Below are 16,344 nucleotides of genomic sequence, written 5' to 3' on the forward strand. Positions count from 1 at the left end.
GTTTCTCACACCCCAGCTGCTCCCAGAACCTTACAGCTGAATATAATGATGCTTCTGTCTATATGAAGAGCACACTTATCATGTGTGACCTTTTATTAGAGTTGTAATATTTTAGGATGTGAGCTCTAAGAATGATAGGACAGGAAAGGAAAAAGTGCATTTCCTGGATCCAAAGCGTCATGAGTCTGTTGGCCTTGGGAAGGCCTGGCAGTGTCACTTCCCCACTCAGCAGACCCACAGTGTCACGTGCTCTGCATGGGCTTGACGACAGCAACTCTGCTAAATTCATGGTATATCTGTACGTCCTGTGACATTTTGAGGTGCTGTTCTTCTACAACTCGTCTCGTCTCGTCTGTCCGCACAGAAAATGTCACTGTGCTCAAATGTTGGATTCCTGCAGCGACGTTGTTTTGCGTCTGACCTCATTTCTCTGTGCCTACAGGTTGATTCAAAATAGCAGATCTCTCTCAAAGAGATGAGAGTGCGTGTCAGGGATGTGCACCCCTCTCTCTCTCTCTCTCTCTCTCTCTCTCTCTCTCTCTCTCTCTCTCTCTCTCTCTCTCTCTAGGAATGTGTTAATTATGCTGCAGCTCACTTGTGATGTTCATTCATAGTTTCAAGGTATTTCATTTGAGGTATAGATGAAGCTTTATACTCATCTCGACATAATCAAAGTTGCCCGGATTTATTCTGTCAGCTGGAACTGCAATAAAATTTGTTCTCCTTTTTTACACCAAGGGCGTTAAAAAAGGGAACTTCAAGCACTGTTGTCAGTGGTTCATTTTCCTGTTGTCCATGTTGTCACACATCATATTGCTTTCTTATGATTAATATTGACCTCTGAGTGTTAAGACTGCTGCAAAACGAACAGCAGTGTAATAATGCTGCCACTGTGCTGGAAAACGGATGCATCACCAGTAATCCAGAGATGTATTGTTCAGGCCAGCAACACTTCAAAACAAATAGCAAAATCCTATTAAAAGATCAGAAAGATCACCAGAATGATACATTATACTGGGTGCGGTAAATTTCAGAAACTGAACAGCTTTATTGACAACAATTCATCAAATTTCAGGTCGAGGCGTCACTCTTTTGTTTGTTGGTTTCTCTAATCTAATTCTATAGTCTTTGCTGCTGACATCATTTCCATCAGTACTTAAAGACGGATGCTTCTGTTTGAGTTTCCTCTTGTGCTTTTTATCTCTGGTCAGAGTTTCTGCAACTAGGTCAAGCTTCCAATCAAAGCATTTCTCACAGTCCATCTCTCTCTCTCTCTCTCTCTCTCTCCTCTCATTTGTTTGTCTGTCTCTCAATTTAATAAGAAGCGATGAACATAACAGGTTCTATCTAGTGGAATCTTATTAAAGCTAATCTGTGCGCACATGAGCCTTCAATCTTTAGCAAAGCACATCTGCTTGCATACACCCAAGTAACCACTGTGCCCCCTGAGATGCAATTACTGTAGCATAATACTCACTGTACTGTGAATTGGTTTTCTAATGAATTTCTAAATGGCTTTTCACTGTCACAATCATCAGCATTTCAGACATCACAGACACCACTTGCATGAGGAGAGAATTTAGTATTATTACACCTTTACTCTGACTCCTTTCAGGCACAGAGTAAATCACCATCAGTCTCTTGTGAATGAACTGGTGTGGAGATCCAGAGAAGAGGGAATAATCAGGGCCCTTCAATCATTACAACCACTTTTACGCATGGCCACACAGCTGCAGGCAAAACTTAAGGTGTTCATTTGTTGACATTTTCATCTTTGTATTCAGCTGGAAAAGCAATTTGAGTCCTAAACATGTATTCTTTATTGGAAATTTGCAAAATCTTTACCTCAAATGGAAAAATTAAGCTCCTGCACCAGAAGAAAGCTAGAATTAAGGAGTGAGTCATTTCTGAGGTGTCAAAAGGTCGGGGCAGGGTCAGGGGGGTTAAAGAAATAGTTCACCATTATGGGAAATATGCTTTCTTTGCTGGAGCCAGAATGCAGTTAGCTAACTTAGCAACTGTCTGTGGAAAATATGTAAGACTCTCTTCAGCGAGGTAAAATACGTCTACTGCTTTTTAAAAATTACTTCACCATTCAGTTTTTACAAATTATGATTTAAACAATGCAAAAAAGTTGAAATCTATACATGATGATAAAGGAGGCAAATAAAAACCTATGGCAAGCTAACCTCCCCCCAAAACACAACAGTGTATCCATTATGAATATTCATGTAGCCTTTGTACTCCCACCTATTTCAATATTTAAAAACACATTTAAGCACCTAACCAAGTTTCTTTTCAGTGTAGGTTTTGTTTTTCGGTCCATTACAACAGTTTCCCATCTAATTCTTTAATGTGTGGGTCTGTCGGCCAGAAAACAACTTGCTGGTAAGAGTTCTATCTTGGCCCAGCCTTATGTTTGTAACAGTCTGTTGAGTCTCTCCTGGAAACAAAGAAAAAATGCTTGTCTGACTTTGAAGAGGTAACAAAGTCCACCTACAAACACCTCTAAATTTCAGTGCTAGGTTCATATTTGGTCTCTTATGCAAAAAACGAAATGTAAAAACAGCAAGGTGTGGTTTCATGAGACATGACGCGCTGGTCCTTTTTAGGCTAGACTTCACAAACAGGATACATTCATTTTGATTTGTGAACTTTAGAGGTGGTAGAAGGAGGCTGCTGCTTCCATCTGTGTCTGGCATTTATGCTAATCTGAGTTTATTTTCCTGCCAGCTCTAGCGTCATACTTATTGTACAGATTTCCATCTCACCAGAGTGCTGTGACACCTGAAGTGGCACTATAGGGGCCATATTCATTACTATAGGAGCTGTTCTTCCTGCTCATTTAAAAAAAATAATGTGTAAAAATAATGCATGTGCCAAAAACCAAATTCTCTCAAATTGGTGCATTATAATCCCTGCTGTGACTGAGGGATTAACAGAGGAGAATATGAATGTGGAGGTTCAGGACAGGCTGTGATGCACTGCTGTACACAGTGTATGCATATGGTAAGGTGCATCAGTTTAAAGGAAAGTCTTCTTTTAGCTTCTGTTTCCACCCTTTGTAGCAGCTTAATTGCTTGTGCATTATCAGTCTGTCGATGTTGGATTTAAACTGTTTAAGGTCATGAAGCTCAATAGTTACTGCAAGAGGACATTTCTCTTGTAGAACAGGGACTGTCAATGCCATTAGCACAGCGATGGAGACATTTCAGCGTTACATATCACCATTCCTCCTCACCGTCATTACAAAGTGTCTTTTGCCAAAGGAGCTCTTCTGTCTGTCAGAGGAAAAAAATGTATGAATGTTTGAGTCCAGCAGCATCCTTGTCTTTGATATGTAAAAGATACATTCAAGGTTATTACAGGGTAAGATTAAAATAGAGATGTAAACAAAATGTGCTGCAAGTTATGTGGTGTTTGGATCAAGCAGAAAATAATCTCTTACCTCTGAACGTCCTGAATGACTGAAGAATAGAAATGAATCAAATGCTGTGTACATGTGCATGTGTAGACTGTGGAGGAACAATGTCAAGAATTTCCCCCAAAGCACTTTAATCAATTTGTTCTAATGTGTCACGAGACCCAAGACAAATTCCATGAAGCTACAAGGGCGGCCAGAATTACACTGTAATCACAGTGAGTCACAGATTGGTGGCCCATTTCTGTCCCCACAAAGTGCAACATAATTATGGCGGCCAATGATGTCAGCCGAATTCAAGAAATAATCTTTTAAAGGGATTCAGAGCAGCAGACCCCAGATTAACACGCTAACCTTTGTGGTGCATCTTTATCGAGTTATGAATAATTCATTACAGTAAACCATATCTTGCTCTCACAGTAATTGGATAAGATGGATGCGTGTGTATGTGTGAATAAGTATCACTTCAGAGCTTAAGTGTCACAAATGTAAGCTACATGTGTCAACCTGCCATAGTGAGAGACAGGTTATCATTGACTCTAAGGTTGACAATTCTCAGAGCCACAGACGAGCAGACGAGGTATTCTTGGATGCTTCAGATCTGTTTCCCACCCCTGGAGGTTTCTCTCCTCCACTGGAGGCACAGATCCAAAAGGGTTTTGTTGTCATGCTGGTGTCTGGTATTGCATCCAGTGTTTTCAAGCCTGCCCAGTCTTATGATGTACTGCCAGATGGATGCAACATATTTAAAGCTGCACTAATGCATAAATTGAAATGGATCGCTTCTAGTAATAAACCCACTGAGAATTATGAAATTCACTTAATTGTTTTGGTTTTCCTGCCTAAAGATTCAGCTCTCATCAACCTTGTTTTCCATCACAGCAGGTTTCAGCTGTTTTAATTCACTGCACACTCTCCACCAAATGGTAGGTAGACAAAGTTAGCGGCAAGCTGGTAGCGCAGTAGAAGATTTAGCAGCTAAACTGCTTGCAGATGTTGTTGTTTGTGGCTGCAGAGTCCATCAGCATTGGGACAGTTACTTCTGAAACTTTTGAGAACTATACTTACTTCATCACCTGCCCCCAGTTAAAAGTCACTTATTGAAGGAGTCATACACAAACCAGTGTGTTTGTGAGCTTTCCAGGCTTAAAATAACTGTGATGTAAGGATGAAATGACTCCTCTGTCAACCTGATAATCCCCTATAATACAATGAAGTCATAATCAGAAGTTCATCCTACTGTAATATCAGAAAGTACAATTAAAGCGTACCTTCTTCCATAAAGAAAATAAGGCTCTGCACACCTGACAAATATAAATCACATTTTGCAGAATTTGCTGTATTTTTGAGCCCTAAACTATTTTCCATCTGCCAGTTCTCCAAATCAAACACTTCATGTATAGGCATGGTAAAACAGCTTACATCAAACATGGAAGAGGCTGTATGCTTTGTTCACAAATGTTTATGTGGTTGACAGTATCTGTGTGCACATCCCCAGCTTTTTTCCCCGAGCTTTGTGCTATTTGTTTTCCGTGGCCTTGGTATACGTTTGTGTTTCAAAGTGATGGAATCGGTTTTAGTTGTTTTTTTCCACGCACACTCCTGACCTACATCTCTTTTCACAGACGTAGTTTTCAGCCAGTGTCAGTGCAGCAGCTCTTCGGTGCTCGTCTCCCTCGTTTGAACACTGACATCCTCACTTCCTCTCAAATGTTTTTCACCTTTCTTACTTTCTGATGTGACTGACATCTCTGGAGTTTCTTTTAGTACAATACTGGAAAAGGTTTGAAGTCAATACAGAATACAACACACTGCTCCTCAATCAGGATAGTTGATTCACGTCATGGAGTCAGTTTCATCTTTGCTATTTGTTCTTTTTGCAGATGGGCTCTCATACACTGGTTTTATGTGGCACAGACTCACCCAGTGGGACCTGTCAACGTCAGCTGTCTGTCTCCTTCTCAGCTCAATCAGCATGTCTACCCTCCTCACCGCTGGGTAATCTCAGGCAAGTGTTTCTCAAACAGGCATAAGAAAGTTCCTCCCTGTGGCTAACTTCTCTGCCGTGGTCATTATTATACAACTAACAGCTTTGCAGACGTTGTCCCCTCACCTCACTCTGAAACATGCACTGCAAGCAAGCCTCAGTGTCATCTTCAATGTCCTTTGCTGTCACAGTGAAAAATGCTGATTCATAAAGAAGTGGTGGTTCTCATCGTCACGTTAATGTGATTGATGTCGTCAGCACACGCAGGCATGTGCTCATTATTATACCAAGCATCTCTTTAGGACTTCATTTACAGAAAGTCAGGAGTGGTAGGTGGGTGGGATTTTTTAGCAGAGGCCAAAAATACAAACTCTGCACTAGAGAATGTGGAGGAGACTCCCCAGACAAACTGTGCCCACTTATTTCCAATTCATCGCAATTTACAATTGGTTTGTGCAATTAATGTCCATCTGGATTATTTTCTGTCCTGCAGCTGAGGCCATCACAGCACCCCAGTTATTATGATAAATGCAGTAATTTACATCTAAAGCTCTTCACCTTGCTCAAGGCACTTTACTAAACATGACTCTATGTGCAGACACACCAACAAAAATCATGAATTTAGAGAAACATTCTAGAAAGCACTGTTTCTCTAAATGTCATTAATACTGTGGCACAAAATAGCATTCTTCAAGATAAGTAATAACAAAATATAAGTCATGTGATTAGCACTGAGCAGCTGTGTGTTGTACAACATGTTAGTGGAAGCGATGTCTAGTGATGGGAATCTTCCATTGTTAAGCATTTTCAACTCTATAAGCTTGTGGTTAAGGCTATAGTTTTTTGTGCAATTATATTTGCAACAATATCTTTGAATGCATGGCGAAAACCTTGTTCAAAGCTGCTGTAAATTCCTGGCAGTTTCATCCTCTCTCTTTATTTCTACAGACAAGTTTGCTCTTGACTAGCCAGCCACTGTGAGAGCCCCCTGCTGTCCGAAATGCATTTTAATGATCCCATTTTTTAAACACCAAAGCATGGTGGACAAAGTGATGCCATGAGGCTAAGTGCAGAATAACTGAAAAATGTAACTCATTGCTCAGTTCATTACTGTGTTACTATAGGTAATTACACTACTTATTACTGAACAGCAAGAATAGGCATAATTTGTTATTACTCTCATTACTCAGTCCAGTTCCACAAAATGAGCCTTGAAACATCTCCAAAGGCTTCATACCCAAATGTCACATCAGCTAACATATAAGCCAACTTTGTCTCATCTACATGTTGTTCATGGGAGTTCATTTCTTCTTACCAGGGGACACATTTCTCCTTTTTTGGGAGAAGCTTTCCATACTTTCAGTCTCTGTGATAAGATAGCAGGTCCCAGACCAGTCTGTTCACCGAACACAGAGACCAAAGTGATGTCAATACTAGCCTAAAAACTCTCACCCATCATTGTTGCAATAATGGAGCATTACTGGGATTAATAGCTGTAATGTAGTAGCTGAATTTTAATTATAACCATCTTTAAAAACCAGCTTTGCTCAAATGATAAGGGATGCACAGTGTATTCAGACAAAACACAGAGGTCACAGATTATTAGCCAATCACAATTGTATATAAAGTGACAATAGACAGAGAATGAAATCACAGAAGAAGTATGATTCTATGGACTCACATATTCTTTACAATACATTCAACAACAACAAAAAAAGACATGATTAGAATGATTTACTCTCATTTCAGAATCAGGTTCGACCCAAATGCTCCATTTTTGCTGGCAGGCATAAGCAGATGGTATTTTACTGCATATTTTATAGTTGTCACCATTCTCACCATCAGACCATATTGTCAGTGCAGCACTGAGGCATCGAGAGACAAAAGGTCACAGCCAAAGAGATGAGAAACAGTAGAGCAAAACCCAGCATTAGTGTCAGACAATATTTCCAGCTAAGACAAGCAGACGACTGGAAATCCCAGTGAAAGCAGGAGTGATGCACTGGAGCTCTAAAAGTCAGGTAAATGTCAGATGGCTACTGGAGCGCGAGAGGTATTGATACTGATGGTGCTCGTTCAATACCTCATTGATGTTTTGGTGTAAATACGCTCTATACTCCATCTAAACTTGTGATGTGTGGTGCCTGAGGTTGATTATGCTGATATGATGAAATAACAATGAAATGATAAGCTCTGATGCTTTAATGCTCATTGAATCACCTCATTAACATGAAACACTGACAGACTGACATCTCACATCTACCTACAGCAGAGATGCATTACAGGAAGGGGCTAAACTGATCCAGCCGCGTGTTGTCGGCCACTACAATGAAGTTCCCTCTAACAGCCAGAATGGACACCAGGCCGCCATCTGATATGACCTCGTTGTCCCTGTGCTGAAGGTGATGAATAGAACTTTCCAGATTTTCATTTCCATCCAGTAGACCCCTGCAGAGCCTGAAAACCTATAGACATGAGGGGGGTGAAACCAGATAACAGAGTCAGAGGATGGTGACATTTTAGAGGCCATCTGATCCTCCCCGAGTCGCCATCACTGTCCAGCTAATCTCCTCATAGTGAGAACAGACCCGCGCTTTGTCCTGGTCAGGTTTAAGCTGGACGGAGGTCAGATGGAGGGTTGTTTGTGGCTGCAGAGTCCATCAGCATTGGGACAGTTACTTCTGAAACTTTTGAGAACTATACTTACTTCATCACCTGCCCCCAGTTAAAAGTCACTTATTGAAGGAGTCATACACAAACCAGTGTGTTTGTGAGCTTTCCAGGCTTAAAATAACTGTGACGTAAGGATGAAATGACTCCTCTGTCAACATCCACCTGAGCGCACATACCGTCATTTGCATTGCATATTGACAAAGATAACTTAAACGTAAGAAAACACTGCATTGCTGCTGAGCTGTGCACAGAGACAAATCCTCTCAGTTACAGCCAGACAGATACATGCAGGTAAAGGTCGGTAAATGCTGTCAGTCATTTAGTTTTGTTCTTTGCGTAACAGCCTCTTTTTTGTGTCATTCAGAAAATACCCCTCTTGTTCTTCATAAAATATGCGTTGCAAGGCCTTCATGTTTTTTTGGTCAACATACGGCTACAGCCAGCACTCAGTTATCTAAGATTTATAAGGTCACTGTGCCTGCCAAGAAACACTCTGGCACATAACACCCAGCGAAATGACAACTTGTCGCTTTTGCACTTGTTTTTTTTTTTTTTTTTTTTGCATGGATTAAACAAATGAGATATGATGTGTTAATTGGAAATTGAGTCCCATTGAGCTTTAGAGGTGCTGGTAGGTGGATTTTGTGACTTCACACAGAGCCAGATCAGCCAGTAGTCTCCCTGTTTCCAGGATTTACGTTAAGATAAGATGACTGGCAGTTGCCTTACATTTCCTAGACAGATATATAATAGATAAAATATTCTCATCCAACTCTCAACCAAAAATCACCATCTGTAGTCTGTCTTGTGCAGTATAGAATTAGCCAGGATTATCTTAGCTGGACTGAAATTAGGAGGATGCAGTTAGCATGGCTCACTTCAAAGCTAACACCTGTGAAGCTCACTGCACCTGGTTTGTTTCACAGACTGAAATGCCGTGGTTTTACAGGGAGCTATGCTGGAATTAGTTCTTGGCTGGATGTAGTGATTCAAAACAAAACGCTGAAAACTGGAGACAATGCTTCACATATTAAGAATTCCTTTCATGATTCCCTCGGTTATCGCTGATGAGAGTCAAAAGACACGTTTGCAAATCGCTTACATATATCCTGCATGGCTCCCTCCTCATCAAACTTCAAAGACACAAATTAATTAGGTGTTGCTGTGGTGATGAACGTACGTCTTGATGGCAGTCACACCAACTTTGCATCATGAGTTGTCTATTATCATATCCTGCGGGAAGATTGAGTCTGTGGCAACTGCGTTATTAAAGGCATCAAATCTGATTGAAATCTACTGCATCTCTCACCGGAAAACATAAACACCTACTCCTGCTCCAGTAACCTTGATCCATGAGAGTGTGTGCTGTGTTTCTGCTTTGTGTGGGCCGCCACTTTGTTTGTTTCACAAAGCAGATACTGATCACATTACTGAAATGCCAACATGGCCCAGTATAAATATTTATATTGTGGGTAAGAAACTTGTGCTTCCTCAAAGCGATCCCTGTCCGGGTATCAGCCTGAGAAAATAACATTCCCTCTCCGACGCAGTGCACCACGTATTATGATGAGCCAGAAAGACGTGAGGGACAGTGATGGAGCAAAGTTTTCAAAAAGTTGATCTGAGCTCTTTCAAGTAAGACTGCTTTTAATTTCTCAGTGGAGTGACCCAGATACCTACAGTACAGTAATTACTAGCTGATTAAGACGATGCACGATCAGTGTGTCACACACAATTAGGGAAGCAGCAACAGAAGTGAGTCAGAACAGAATCCCAAAGTGCATCTGAATGAGTTTCCTTATGGAACACTGGCAAAGAAATTGGGTTTTGGGCTGTCAGGACACACTGTAGACTTTCAGATAGGCTTAAGAAACTGGGTCAGGGAGGTGAAAGTCAATTCTATTTAAGGAAAAGTCATTGTATAATTAAATTCACATTCATGCAGTAATGTGCAGCTCCTTTTTCTGGAAGCCCTACATTTGCTTGAAACTCATTTAGAACATCTTACAGCAACAGCAAACTTTAACACTTGGTACGTGATGTACAATGTGTTTTAATTGTGTGCCGTGCTTAATGCCCTTAAATGAGAGAATCAGTGACTGCACAAGGCAGATGCCAGACTCGACTGTGCAAAAGGGTAAAACTTTCCCACACAAGAGAACATCTTTTGAGTTAAATAATGTTAAGTATTAATATTGAGTGGAAATCTATTATTTATTTTTCAATTAATATTATATTGTAGCAAACACTGTGATCACATCACTGTTTTGCTTTTGCTCCGTGCTGCCAAGAGGTCAGAACTCAGCTCCCTCCACAGACATAAAGAGCTCGTTCTAAGGTAACAAAAACACCATGATTCTTATTTTCAGGTGATTATACACTAATGAAAACATATTTATGAATATCATATTAAATTTCTGCCATGATCTGCAGATAAATTCCCCTAAATTTTAGACACCAGACCTTTGAATCTGTTGTGCTAGTTGTCCTTGTGGTCTGTCTCTTGTGGTTGCGCTTACTTTAGTAATAATGAGTCAGTCCTTGGACCAGATTCAGACAGGATTTTTAACCACACCAGAGACACGGCTCTGGAGATAGCAATGTCAATCATTCGGTCTGTTAGTCTGTCCATCACTTTGGTCCACAGTGGAGATCCCTTCTGCACAGACATTCATTCATTCTCTTGAATCATACTGACTTTGGAGATCCTTTGACTTTTCCTCTTGTGATTTTGAATGAAATGTCTCCACAACTATTGGATGGATTGCCGTGACTTTTGGTGCAGACATTCTGGTTCTTTTCAGGGCGAATTGTAATAACTTTTATGACCAGATACCTTAAGAACTAATGGCATTCTCATTAACCTCAGTTGTACTTTGTGTTTAATGCTTCTTAGCAAATGAAGTGGTGGGGAGATGGACTAAGATGGTGAAAATGCTAAACATTTTTAGCATTGTCATAATGAGCGTTTTAGCATTTAAGATAAGACAAGATAAGATTTTATTGATCCCATACTGGGGAAACGTAGTTGTTACAGCCAGCAAGTATTACAAAGTGCAAGCACATTGGCATAAAGGAGCACTGGCATGGCTGTAGACTTGTTTTTTAATTCATTTCGCTATGGACATCTGAATGTTGTTTTTTGCAATGTGCAATCCTCATTGGAATTTCATGAAGATATCCAGAGCATTTTAAATATGAATAATAAATATATAAATGATTAATAATCCTCACCGAAGCACAATCCACAGCGTGTCAGCTGAACAAATTACAGCAGGTCACTAGACCAGTCAATGTAAAAGCTTTAGTAAACCATACTAAGGGTGAGTAATTGTTTACCATACAACAACAATACAGCGGCAGTTTCATCAATAAAAAGAAACGTCACTGGTTATTTTCTTAAATGATGGTTCGAGAAGCCCACACCTTGAGCCACTTCGTTCTCCTCAGAAAGTGAGCCTGAGGGTCTCGGAGTATATCTTTGAATCCTGCTGTTACACATGACTGTGTTTAATTTCACCACCTGAAGTCATGACATTTGAAAAGCTTTCAAGTCTACATGTGAGCAGATTTCAGTGAGTGAACTAAGTTAACAGCTAGAATAAAATAAAAGAATACAACCCTCAACTTATGGGTAAAGTTCAACAGCAGATAATGATCAGTGAGGTAACCAGAAGTCAAGTCAGCAGAAGTCTGCGTCTGCCTGATGTGAATGTTGCTCGAGTCTGTTAAAGTGCAACCTGTTCCCAGTCATATAAGACAGGAAAACAGGGATCAGAGGGGCTGGCAGTCAGTCCTCCTGCTGGACAATTTCAGAAGGAATCCGGAATCTTATCGGTGAAACAGAGAGCTGGGTCAAAGGTGTGAGCGTGGAGCTTTGAATGTGTGTGGAAGTGCCAAGAGGAAGAGAAGACGGAGGCAGGTATAAGACGATCAGCTCCCCTCATCTTTAATACATTACTCTTCGTCTTTGTGGGAGCAAGGCTGAGTCAGAGCCCTGTTTGAAGTCTTCTAACCTCATTAGGCACCGGTTTGCTGATGGGGGATGAGGTCTCTGCACGTCTTTGAGGAGTAAGACCCTCGAGGAGAAGGTTTGGATGCTTCTTTGATGTTTGCGTCGAGGGATTGTGTGTTTTTTGCTGGCAGAATAGTCCATTGTGGCTGTCAATCAGTTTCTTCCAAACTCATTCATACAAACACAGTTGTCTCAAGCAAGGCTTCTTTCATGAAAATGAGCAGATTCAAAAAAACAACTTTGGTCAAATCAGAGACAGTTTTATTGTCTGTGACTCTCCTCACCCTATTTCCCCTCTGATTGTCCCTCTGTCCTCTCTTTTTTTTTTCACCTCCATCCACTTAATGATGTTTCCAGGTGGGGGCTCTTTCATCCATGTGATTACAGCTGAAAGCTGCTGCTGCTGTTTGACGTTTCACTGACAGCCAAAATCTTCCAACTAGTCATCAGGCGTAAATGGAACACGGAAGATTTTAAATTGCTGCACAGGGGCCAAATGACGAACGTCAACACATCATCAAACGCACCTCTGTTTATCTACAGCACTTGATAATCTGGGGAAATGAGATTACTGCAATACAAAGATTTACAGATACAGCACCAAAGAAAAGTCTTAAGTATGCCAATATAAAGATGGGAGGCTGAAAACTGAGGCTAAAACTGAGGAGAGCAGGGATGGATCAACTTTTTCTCATCCTAGATTTAGGTCTATTGATTAGGAAGCACAAATTAGTGCATCAGTGTGATATCTGTCCTGCATTAAAGGTATGATGTGCTGTAGAAAAGGCATACTGTCTAACAGCAGGTGCCGTGACTTGGAGTGTGTGCAGGTTAGAGTCACAGCTCTGCGACGGAAAATCTATAAAAGGGATAATGTATTCTCTTCATCCTCAGACAAAGAATAGATGTTTGTGCAGGAAAGTGCTTGTCCATGCTGTATGTTAAGCATAAATTCTTGAGGGTAGTACCAGTGACCTTGAAAATCCATTAGTTCTCAGAGGCAAAATCCTGTTTTATAGCGGTCTTTAATTTCTCTGTTCAGTTTAGCTTCAGTGTCACCAAATGAGTGGTAATAGCTGCCCATGTTATCTTAAAGGAGAAAATGTAAAAGTAGTTACGAAGACATTCACAATAATCCTTCCAAATTCCTTTCATTTAAAAACCTACTCAGAGATTCAACTCACGGCCCTCTGACTGTACGTCGCTTTAAACTGAGCCTCACTTTCTGTAAGAAGAATGGCTTTTTTCACTGTAATTACCAGGGGAGATGTCTCAGAGGTTGATTACTATTCAGAATAAATGCCACCGTTAGAGAAGATAATCTAGGCCCTGCATCAATCTGTCATGTTCTGTCAGCAGGCTTCCAGCTACCTGAAGGGATGCAAGCAATGCCTTGATGATCCTCTCTGCAGCTGACATTCGATCATCCACCCATCCATCCATCCATCCATCCATCCATCCATCCATCCATCCATCCACCTATGTGTGATTGACTTCACTGTTACGTGAAGAAATTGGCCTTCTCCTTACCTGAAATATTTAACTTCCATCAGGTTGTGTCCTTCTACAGCTGTGAGAGGACCACACATTCGTCCTGGAAGGCCTCATTTAAACTCAGCAAGAAACTGAAAAACATGCCACCCTGGGAAGTGTGATATTGTGGGCTCTCCGTTGATATTGACGTGTGAAAATACAAACGTAGTGTGAAACTTGTTAGTTCCAGTTTGCCAAAGGCATTGAAGACTTTATTGGCGTCATCGCCTAGCACAGGTGCAATTGCTTAATGGCAGAGAATAGATTTGCTGTCTAAATAAACCCCTGAGATGGATACAATGAGTGTGGATGTATTGAATAAAAAGCATGACAGACACCATCTTTACCAGCAGGTCATTCTTTATTAATACTTCTAATCTAGTTCAAATCCTTCTTGTGTTGTACATGGACTTGTGGTAGAAAGCCATGAAATGATTTGTGATTATTTTTCAAAGTCAATACAGGGATAATAGACTTACATAAAGCTAACATCCATCATATCACTGTGTACAGTTCACGTGCATAGAAAAGTGAGCAATATAGAAATAAATAGCGTTCACATCAACAGGCGGGTAGTGATAATCTAATGATATATTCCACCGTACAGAATTTCAAGGAAGGCTGCAGATTTCCATTTACAGAGAGCCAGCCACACTTTTGCTAAATAGGCTTATTTACTTCCCTGACAAGCGTTAGAAGATTGATACCACTCTTATGTCCACCATAAATATGAAAATATAGCCAGCTATAGATTACTGGAAACAGGCTAAAACAGCTAGTCTGGTTCAGTCTGAAGGTAACAAAAGGTAGATACCACACCCTCTAAAGCTCACTAATTAACACATTAGGCCTATATCTTGTTTGTTTCATGCAAAAACCAGAGTGAATTTTTTTGAGTTTGGCCAGCTTGTTACCAGTCTTTAAGCGAAACTGACAAGCTGCTGGCTGCAGCACGAGCAAAAATGAAGCACTTTCTTCACTGGAAAATAATGTTGGCTGTGAACATAGCGCCGGCAGCGTTTATGTTATCTTTAAAACAAATCTGGCTGGACAAAATAATATGATTTCATACTGACTGCCAACAGAAAAGGCTAAGAGCATTTAGAGCAAGCAAAGATTGAGTCACATCCTCGCTGAAGTGAAGAGCCTTTACTTTGTCTTAATATGAACAGAAGCCATACAGTTTACTGACTGCTGTGGAAGCTGAGCAGCAGGAGGGACAGACACATGCAGGCACCTCCAATGAGCTTTTTATAGCCTCTAATTTTTCTCTCAAGTCCTCCTATAGCTTTGACCTTTTAATGTTCATGCTATAAACCATTAATACCTCTCATTATATTGTGTTCCTTTGTACCATACTCTTCACATGTCATTGTCATACTCTTCAGCATGGCAGGCTCAAGGTGAAAGAATCTCATCTATGACGATATCGCTGGCTGCTTAAGTGAAATAATGAGGTTTTAGTCACTGAGTGAGAGGTCTTCATCCTCTCTTCTCGCAGAAGAATGCCAGTGTTCAGTCTGTAGGTATTTCTGTCCACTTTTTGGTCCAGACTGAAATATTTCAACAACTATTGGATGGATTGTCACTTTTTCTCAGATATTCATGTTCCCCAGTGATTGAATCCCATTGACTGTGGTGATTGCTTGACTTTTCCTCTACTGCCACCATGAGGTTGACATTCCTGCTTCTCAGTGAAATGTCATGATAACCATGTGTTTAACTTTTAGATTGTCATCAAATTTGGTCCAGAAATTTAACTCGCCCTCAGGATCAAGTGTGACATTTACTTTGCTTTTTACTTGCAAAACTAATGACAATCCCCTCAGCGTCAGGTGTACTTTGTGTTTAGTTAGCAAATGCGAGCATGCTAGCATGCTAAATTATGTTGTACAACATGGTGTACTGGCATAACATTACACCTACTAAACGTCAGTGTGTAAACATGGTAACTGTGAACATATTGGCACGCTAACATTAGCATTTAGCTCAAGGACAGCCTCATAGAGACCTGTTTTTCCTTTTACTCAGCTGATGCAGACAGCTAAGCTATGTTAAATGTATCCTGACCAAATCACTGTAATGAAGGCTACAGATGACATTTCTATCTGACCACATACACTGCTGTAGGCCCATTATTACTATCAGATATATGGTTTTTTCAGAAATAATCATTAAACTTGTGTAGCCTTTAAATGTTGGAGTTTCCTGTCTAACAAGCTGCTGTTGTCAAACAGAAAATCGTTATCCTTTTATCGGCAACATTTCAGTTAAAGCCTGCTCTGGTTCTGTTACATCATATTTTTTTCAAACTTTTTCTTCATTTTAGTAATGACCTTTTTGTCACTCCTCCTATCACAGATGACAACAGATAGAGTTTTGTTTTGCTTACCTGCCTGCAAACTCCACAACAGCTGTGCATTCAGAAAATGGTATCATTTAAGGTGACACAATAGCATCATTTTGATGCTCTAATCCATTATAGACAACACAATATGTTAATGGCCCTGTCTTTGTTGTATAGGTCAAATGAGCTGTTACCTTGACATACCATTATAAAATACCACAAGGACCATTTATAGTCACTGCTGCAGCATCATTGTCATTCTAATCATGTCTGATGAGCATGTGTGGGAGAACAAATGCATCTCTGTCGGATGATGAGAGTGTGTGTGTCTGTGTGTAAGACGCAGAATATGTGACAATGGTATATGT

The sequence above is a fragment of the Chaetodon auriga genome, chromosome 11 (genome assembly GCF_051107435.1).
Source record: "Chaetodon auriga isolate fChaAug3 chromosome 11, fChaAug3.hap1, whole genome shotgun sequence".
Taxonomy (NCBI): domain Eukaryota; kingdom Metazoa; phylum Chordata; class Actinopteri; order Chaetodontiformes; family Chaetodontidae; genus Chaetodon; species Chaetodon auriga.